Source organism: Triticum urartu, chromosome 5A (genome assembly GCF_056163025.1).
Source record: "Triticum urartu cultivar PI428250 chromosome 5A, HENAU_Tu73, whole genome shotgun sequence".
Classification (NCBI taxonomy): Eukaryota; Viridiplantae; Streptophyta; class Magnoliopsida; order Poales; family Poaceae; genus Triticum; species Triticum urartu.
The window spans coordinates 498008579-498017404 of record NC_141877.1 but is presented as its reverse complement, the minus strand read 5'-3'; positions in this window follow the sequence as shown (position 1 = coordinate 498017404).

Below are 8826 nucleotides of genomic sequence, written 5' to 3'. Positions count from 1 at the left end.
AAATGTTTTGGAATGCACTGGGTATTTATCGGATCACCAGAAGGGGTTCCGGGAGGCCACGGGAGCATATTGGGCCAAACGGGCCAATGAGGGAAAGCACACCAGCCCACATGGTCCTGGTGCACCCTCACCTCATGGCACCGGCCCTAGGGAAGGAAGGGAGAGGGCTATCCCCCTCTTTCCTTCTCTTCCACATGCAGGGAAAGGAAAGGGGGGCACCTCCCCTCCTGCCTCCCCCCCCCCCACGCGCCTAGGAAGGAAGGGGAGCGCCTAGGGAAGGCGCCCTAGGGCTGGCCGCTGGTCCTCTTTGGGGCGCCCTAGGCAGCCTCCTCTCCCCCGCCACATATATATGTGAGGAGGGAGAGGGGCAATACACACCATCACCCCAAGGCGTGTGCAGCGCCCCCTCTCCCTCTAGTTCTAGTTCCTCCTCCTTCCATGTCTGTTGTGCTTGGTGAATCCCTGCAGATAGTTTCACCACCACCGTCACCACACTGTCGTGCTATCGGAACTCATCTACTACTTCTCCTCTCTTGCTGGATCGAGAAGCCGAGGATGTCATCGAGCTGAACGTGTGCTGAATGCAGAGGTGCCGTACGTTCGATACTTGATCGGGACGGATCGTGAAGGTGTACGACTACATCAACCATGTTGATAAACGCTTCCGCTTAGCAATCTACAAGGGTATGTAGATTCTCTCCCCTTCTCATAACTATGCATCTCCATGGATAGATCTTGCGTCTGCGTAGATTTTTTTTGTTTTCCATGCAACGTTCCCCAACACCAAGCACGTGATCTTCGCTAATTACTAGGTCAGCTTTCGCCTGGTCTACGATCGACGCCACCGACTGTATGAATCACACCGACGAGACGTGGAGCCATAGCACCCAACGTTCTTTCCGTCACATGGTGCAAAGGCGGTACTCGGATGACTCGGCAGACAGCCCGGGTCATGTGGTGGCTAGGGCACAGGCGGATGATAGAGGAGGTAGGAACACCGTGATTTGCCCTGGGAAATCCGACGATCCCGCAAAACATAAAGTTTTCTTTCTTTAGAACAATGAGAATATTTGAAGTAACTGTGGTTTGCACTTTTTTTGTTGGAGGGAAACCGCGGTTTGAACATGAAGACAAGCTCCCCTATGTCTCGCTTATAGCGAGACCTAGGGAAACCCTCGCGAGAAGGGGAGCCCCAGATGGGCCACAACCTTGTTTTTTCATTCATGTTTTCTTTCTTACGTTTTGCTTTATTTTTACTTTTGCTCATACTTCAAATATTCTAAATATGTACTACTCCCTCGTTTCCAAAATACAAGGCCCTTTGACCTTTTTGATCTTTATCGCACAACTTTGACTATAATTTTCACTTATTATATGCCTATTAAATTATTATAAAGACTTATGAAATATAATTGTTTTGCAAGACAAATACGATGATACTATTGATACATCTTCAATCCATGCATTTTGGTATATATAAATCATCAAAATTATACATCAAAGACCGTGCAAAGTCAAACACGCCTTATATTTTGGGAAGGAGCGAGTATGTTACAAAACTACTCTACATGTTAACAAAAAATACTCTACATGATCAAAAAATGTTGACCAAGGATTTTAAAAATATCAAATGTGTATAGAGAAAATATTTGTCATGTATACGAATAATGTACAAAAAAAATACAATGTTATGCATTGTTGAGGAAACCGTTAACTGGTAGCTGCTCGGTTGGCTGGTGAGTAGGGGATTAATAGGCTAATCGGCAAGTTAATCGGCCATTTAATCAATTAATCGGACGATTTATCGGGTAATCGGCTACTCGGGGACCCTATGAGTAGGGATTAATCGGCAAGTTAACTGGTTAATCGGATGAATTCTTGAACAGGGTGTGTATGAAACAATTTGATCATGTATTAAAAAAATGTTAATCAATCATTTGAAAAAATGATGAACAAATATTTGAAAAATATTAATCAACCATTTGAAAAATGATTAGATGTGTATAGAAAAACTGTTGACCATGTATTAAAAAAAGATGAAATTTTTTGATCATGTATATAAAAGTGTTAATCAAGCATTTGGAACTCTTTTTAGTTGGATTTGAAAAAAAATGTTGAAGAAGTACTTTAAATGTGTATAGAAAAAATGTTGACCATGTATTAAAAAATTAATCTTGTATTTGGAAAATGTTAATCATGTATTTAAAAAAGTTCATCAAGCATTGCAAAATGTTTAAAATGTATAGAAAAATGGTAATCAAGCATTTAAAAAATGTTTAAAATGTGTATCAAAAAATGTTGATTAATTATGTATAAATAAAATATCAAACCTGTATTTTAAAAGGTACAAATGAGTATTATAAAAATGTATTATATATATTCCAAAAATGATTATGTAATAAAAATACTTAACTTATATTTAAAAAATATTAAACGTGTCTATATCTATACCTATACCTAATATATTACTATTATTATAATTATTATATATATAATAATAATAATAATAAAGGGACTATTGGTTGTTATCATCATAATTTTCATCCACTTTGGTAAGTCAAAGCCTTTTTTCCTTTTATACGTCAACAAAAGCCTTTTGTTCGTCCTTCAACCGTTCGTTTGCTTAAAAAAAATCAAAATAGATCGTGTGAAGCGACTTGGTAGGCTTTATTGTCTGTCTGCTGATGCATGTTTGTCCCAATCCTATATCCAAGAGGCCAACAGAGATCATACCCTGCTAGGATAGGAAACTATGCACGGTGTAGAAGGACTGTTTGGCAATACAATAGTCCTTGTATTGATGGGGTATTGCTGCACGTATATATAAAAGTATAGATAAGCTTCAACCTCAACTATACACAACTAGGAGGTAGGCCACAATATACATTGAGAAACAGTAAGATGCAGTGAGCTACGCTTCTCCTCAGCGATTTGACACTTCTAGCCGTTCGATCTGCTTCTTAAACGATCAGGATCGCTTGGTCGTCCACCATAGTTTTTCACCGTCCCAATCATTTCCAGGGCCGCTGCTCCCAGGACTGACTTGGGCGTCCTCTTGTTCATCAGGCCAACGTGTTGTCAAACATACAACCCACTCAGATATTTCTAGAAAAATATTGTTCGGCCGAACATGCATGGGTCGAAGAGTGGGCTTCTTGGTCGGGCATATATCTAGCGAGACGACGCTCTAGATGTGGAGGCGAGGTTGCGGGCGCCGGGCGGGATGGTGCGAGGCAAGGCGACACGGGATATGCTGTCACAAGGCCTTCCCTGTCGTGTGGAGCGAAACCATGCGGACCTCTCATTTCCACAGCTGCTCGACTTCTCGATCGATGGTGGAGGTGCATTACTAATCAGATCGCCCCTTGAATTCAAGAGCCTTTAAATTCCTACCCAGATCATCCTATATGTGAAGCGGCCTTGGCGGTGGCCTCTTGCGCCCATTCTCCTTACCCTTTGGGCTTGCCTCCCCCCTCCTTCCAGGTCGGCAGCTGTGGCCGCTCTCCCTCCCCGCCGTAAAAGGGAGGAGAGAAGAGGCAGCGACATTGATTCCTCGAGTAGAGGGAGCGACCACTAGGACAGGATCCTCACACGCGAGGTAGCTGCCGTTGTAGGAGGCCATTGACGGCACTCACAAGCTGGATGCAGTGGACAAAGGTACGTACCAATTCTTGTGCTGATTGTGGACAACCAAATGAGAGAAAAGTAACACTCCTGCACTATACTTCATTCGCATTATATTACTGTTGTGATCTTGCTTTGCTTACCTTCCTAGATTTCCTGCCGGCGTTCCTGATATTTGCATGTTTTTCTGTTCAATCTGTCATGTACTATGTGTTTTACTTTTATTCCAGTTGATAATTCACTAGGCATCTGTGAGAGATGATTGCTATGTATGGTCGTGAGCTTCTTTAACAATATTTCTATATTCAAATAACAGGACCGTGGGTGGGTTGAACACTTGAAACCTGAAGGAAATTAACAATTAGACTGACACTTTACATCTTCCGGAACTCAGGTTTGGAAGGCACAATTGAATATTCTAGCTGTAGACACACTCAGCTTAGTGTCAAGAAATAAATAAATAGGGGAACGAGTCCCTAAGCATTCACCAGAGCCATATCACACTCTTTACAATACAACTCACACAGGGAGTTAGGAACGCTAGATTTCGATCTCAAATCTCCATGGAAATTAGCAAATGCAGCAACTTCATGAGCCAAAGCGTCGCTCTCCCTTCAAATTGTCCTGATGCAACTGGTCTCAAAGTCTTTCATGACAGTTTTTATGTCCTCAGTTAATTGGAGTGCCCTGCTGACAGAGGTTGATTGGAACTCTTTAAGAAGATTGGTGCTGTCACTTTCCACGATTGTTGAGTTTCAATTTGTTTGATGATCCCTCTGTATGCTATTGACGACCAGGCTACTTTAGTTCAAACTTTTAGGCAGAGGAGCAAAAATAATGGGATCCCAATAGATACAAGGGTGATAACGAAACATGGTAACCGTCAATTGAGGATGGTTAGAAGAAGGGCAAGGGTAATAGTGACAAGCCGGTGGAGCTAGCCACCCCAAGGATTATCATGTCGGGCAGGGACAGGGAAGTTATAGGCACAACCTTACGAAGAGCTTACATAACTGTCCATGATGCCTTTTTTCTAGACGGTGATATTATCATCAACATAATTGAAACCATCTTACTTTATGTTGGTTCTTGAAACAAAACATTAAAAAAGCATTCACCAGCATGATATTTCTCTTGTTTTTTGTGATTTGATGTGAATATGCATTTTTAGAGAATTCTGATTATCTTGAGCATGTTTGGTAACATTGCCTTCTTGATTATTTTTTGCGCCAGTCTTTCATAATATCTATGTCACCTTTATGTCAAAATGGGCGGGCGCGCAACGCGCGGCATCATGGTCTAGTAATACATGCAACACAAATTTATACTCAACATCCCCCCATAGTCGAAGCGTCGCTGGAGACACACATACTGGAGCGAAACTCCTCGAAGACGGGAGTAGGCAATCCCTTAGTCATCACGTGACCGAACTATTGCGTCGTCGGAACATGGAGAACCCGAACACGGCTAAGTGCAACCTGCTCACGCACAAAGTGAATATCGAGCTCAATATGCTTCGTACGTCGATGGTGCACCGGGTTGGCGGAGAGGTAGACCACGCTGATGTTATCGCGGTAGACAAGAGTGGCCTTATGAACATCACAAAGCAACTCCTGGAGCAGCTGACGGATCCAAGAGCATTCGGCCACGGCGTTAGCCAAGGCCCGATACTCTGCCTCGGCGCTGGAGCGGGAGACCATGGGATGTTGCTTCGATGACCAAGAGATCAACGAGGGCCCAAGGTAGACGCAATAGCCAGACGTAGAATGCCGGGTGTCGGGGCAGCCAGCCCAGTCGGCGTCCCAGTAGGCGACGAGGTCGGTGGAGGTAGAGGCCGTCAGGGTGAGTCCCAAATACATAGTGCCGCATATGTAACGGAGGATATGCTTCACCAAGGTCCAATGAGAGTCACGCGGAGAGTGCATGTGGAGGCACACATGCTGAACAACGTACTGCAGGTCTGGCCGGGCCAGCGTCAGGTATTGTAAAGCACCAACAATGGAGCGATAAAACGCCGCATCGGACACGAGACGCCCCTCAAGAGTAGAGACCTTCACCTTCATGTCGACGGGGTGGGGCGCCGGCTTGCAATTAAGCATGTCGGGATGCTCCAAAAGCTCATGGGCGTACTTCTGCTGATGCAGAAAGAAACCATCAGCCCGACGGACCACCTCGATGCCGAGGAAGTAGTGCAGAGGCCCCAAGTCCTTGAGGGTGAACTCATCACGAAGACGAGCCGTCAACCGCTGAAGGAGCTCAGGGGGCTGACGCTGTGAGGATGATGTTGTCGACGTAGAGCAGCAGATATGCAGTGTCAGCTCCTTGATGATACACAAAGAGTGAGGCAACTGAGCGATTGGACCGAAAGCCCAGAGACTGCGGGAAGGCTACGATACGCTGGCACCAAGCCCATGGCGCCTGCTTCAACCCGTAAAGAGAACGGGAGAGCAAGCACACGAAGTCCGGATGCTCGGCATCAACGAAACCAGTGGGCTGCTCATAGAAAACCTGCTCAGCAAGATGACCGTGGAAGATGGCGTTGGAGACATCCAACTGATGCACAGGCCAGGCTCGCGAGACCGCCAACTGAAGCACGGTGCAGATCATGCCCGATTTTATAACCGAAGCGAAGATGTTGGTGAAGTCCACACCCGCGCGCTGCCAGGGTTCGCCGCCGCACATCGCTCCAAGCAGGGGTCGCGGGGGTCGCCGCCGACCGGGCCAAAGCCGGAGAGACCTGAAAAAAGGAAACACCGTCTCGATAAAATACACATGCCTCGAGGTGTACACACGATGAGTGACACTATCATAGCACCAGTAACCTTTGGTGTTAGAGGGATATCCGAGGAAGACACATGGGATGGATCATGGTGCGAGTTTATGTGGGGTGGTGGACGCGGTGCTAGGATAGCAAAGACACCCAAAGATGCGAGGACCGCCATAGGACGGCAGTGTACCAAAGAGAAGGTGGTGAGGGGCGTAGTTCCACCGAGGGCGACGCAAACGAATGTTAACTAAGAGAGTAGCAGTGCCGAGAGCGTCTGGCCAAAACTGAGCGGGTATGTTAGAGTGAAAGAGTAACGTGCGAACACAGTCATTAAGAGTGCGGAGGATGTGCTCGGCTCGGCCATTCTGCTGTGAGGTGTATGGGAAAGTCAGACGGAAGATGGTGCCGTGAGAGGTGAGAAGGGTGCGGAGAGCGACATTGTCAAACTCTTTTCTGTTATCGGTTTGGACTGCAAGAATGGGGCGACCAAACTGTGTGGTGACATAGGAATAAAAGGATGTGGGTGTGGCTAAAGCATCGGATTTACGACGAGGAGGAAAAGTCCACACATAATGAGAATAATCATCTAAAATCACCAAATAGTATAGGTAGCCCGTGTTACTTGCAACGTGAGACGTCCAAACATCACTATGAAGTAATTGAAACAGAAAAGTGGAAACTGTGGTAGACGCACTAAAGGGAAGATGAACATGCTTTCCCAAATGACAATCCTCACAAGTATGCTCGTCGAGCTTATTACATGAGAAAGAAAAACTCCTAAGAATCTGACGCAAAACGGCAGGGTTGGGGTGACCCAAGCGAGCATGCCAGAGGTCGCTCCATCGGCGAGGGCGACGGGTGTGGAGGTGGGGGCGCCGGCGTGCACGGGATAGAGCTCATCAGGGATGCCACATCAGTGAAGTACCATCCGGGTACAGGCGTCCTTCACAGAAAAACCAACACCGTCAGATTCAACAGTAAGTGGGTTCTCACGAGTAAGACAACGAATGGAAAGCAAACTGGTGACTAAGTCAGGTGAAACAAGGACATTAGACATAGTGATAGGTGTGGAACTAGAAGGAAAGTTAGTGCTACTGATATGAGTGATAGGTAAAGAAGAACCGTTGCCAACGGTGATACGAGTGGGTGTGTTAACGGGAGTGGAGGAGGTTAGGTTACCGGGATGAGCCGTCATGTGTGCAGTAGCACCTAAGTCCATGTACCAGTCGCCTCACTGCCATAGTTACTCAACGACGGCGCAGAATGCAGGGCGACCAGGAGGGCGGGATCCCACGGCACAGGTACCGGCGGCGGCAGCGGGCCTCCGTAGGGCGGCGCCCCTAGACGGGCGGGCCATAGCCACCGAGAGGCGGCGGCGTGAAGGGGGCGCCGTAGCCGGCACCAGCCATCTGGTAGGGCGCATCAAGGAAGGCCAGATGGCCCGCGGGACAAGGATCGAGGAGACCTGGCATAGGAGCCCATGGGACGGGCATATGATAAGCATGCACGACGCCTGTCCACGGGTTCTGCCCGGTTGCCCACGGCGGAGGGAGCTGCTGGTAGCGCGGCGCCCCTCGGCTCCCTGGGCTGGCTGCTGCTGCTGCCATGTTGGGGAACGCAGTATTTCAAAAAAATTCCTATGATCATGCAAGATCTATGTACGAGATGCATAGCAACGAGAAGGGGAGAGTATGTCTACGTACCCTCGTAGACCGAAAGCGGAAGCGTTATGAAACATGGTTGATGTAGTCGAACGTCTTCGCGATCCAACCGATGAAGTACCGAACACACCTGACCTCCGCGATCTGCACACGTTCAGCTCGGTGACGTCCCTCGTACTCTTGATCTATTTGAGGACAAGGGAGAGTTTTGTCAGCACGACGACGTGATGACGGTGATGATGAATTTACCAACGCGGGGCTTCGCCTAAGCACTACAATGATATGACCGAGGTGGAAATCTGTGGAGGGGGGCACCGCACACGGCTAAGACACCTGTCAACTTGTGTGTCTATGGGGTGGCCGCCTCCCCCGTATATAAAGGAGGGGAGGAGGGGAGGGCCGGCCCTCTCTATGGCGCTCCCCAAGCGGGATTCCTACTCCTAGTATGAGTAGGTTTCTCCCCTTTCCCTAGTTGGAGTAGGATAAGAAGGAAGAGGGAGAAGGAGAGAAGGAAAGGGGGCCCGGCACCCTCCCCAATTTGGATTGGGCTTGGCCGGGGGGGCCACTTGGCCGCCTCCTTCTCTCTCCCACCAGGGCCCATTAAGGCCCATTGACTCCACGGGGGGTTCCGGTAACCCCCCGCTACTCCGGTAATTGCCCGAACTTATCCGAAACCATTCCGGTGTCCAAACATAGCCTTCCAATATATCAACCTTTATGTCTCGACCATTTCGAGACTCCTCGTCATGTCCGTGATCACATCCGGGACTCCGA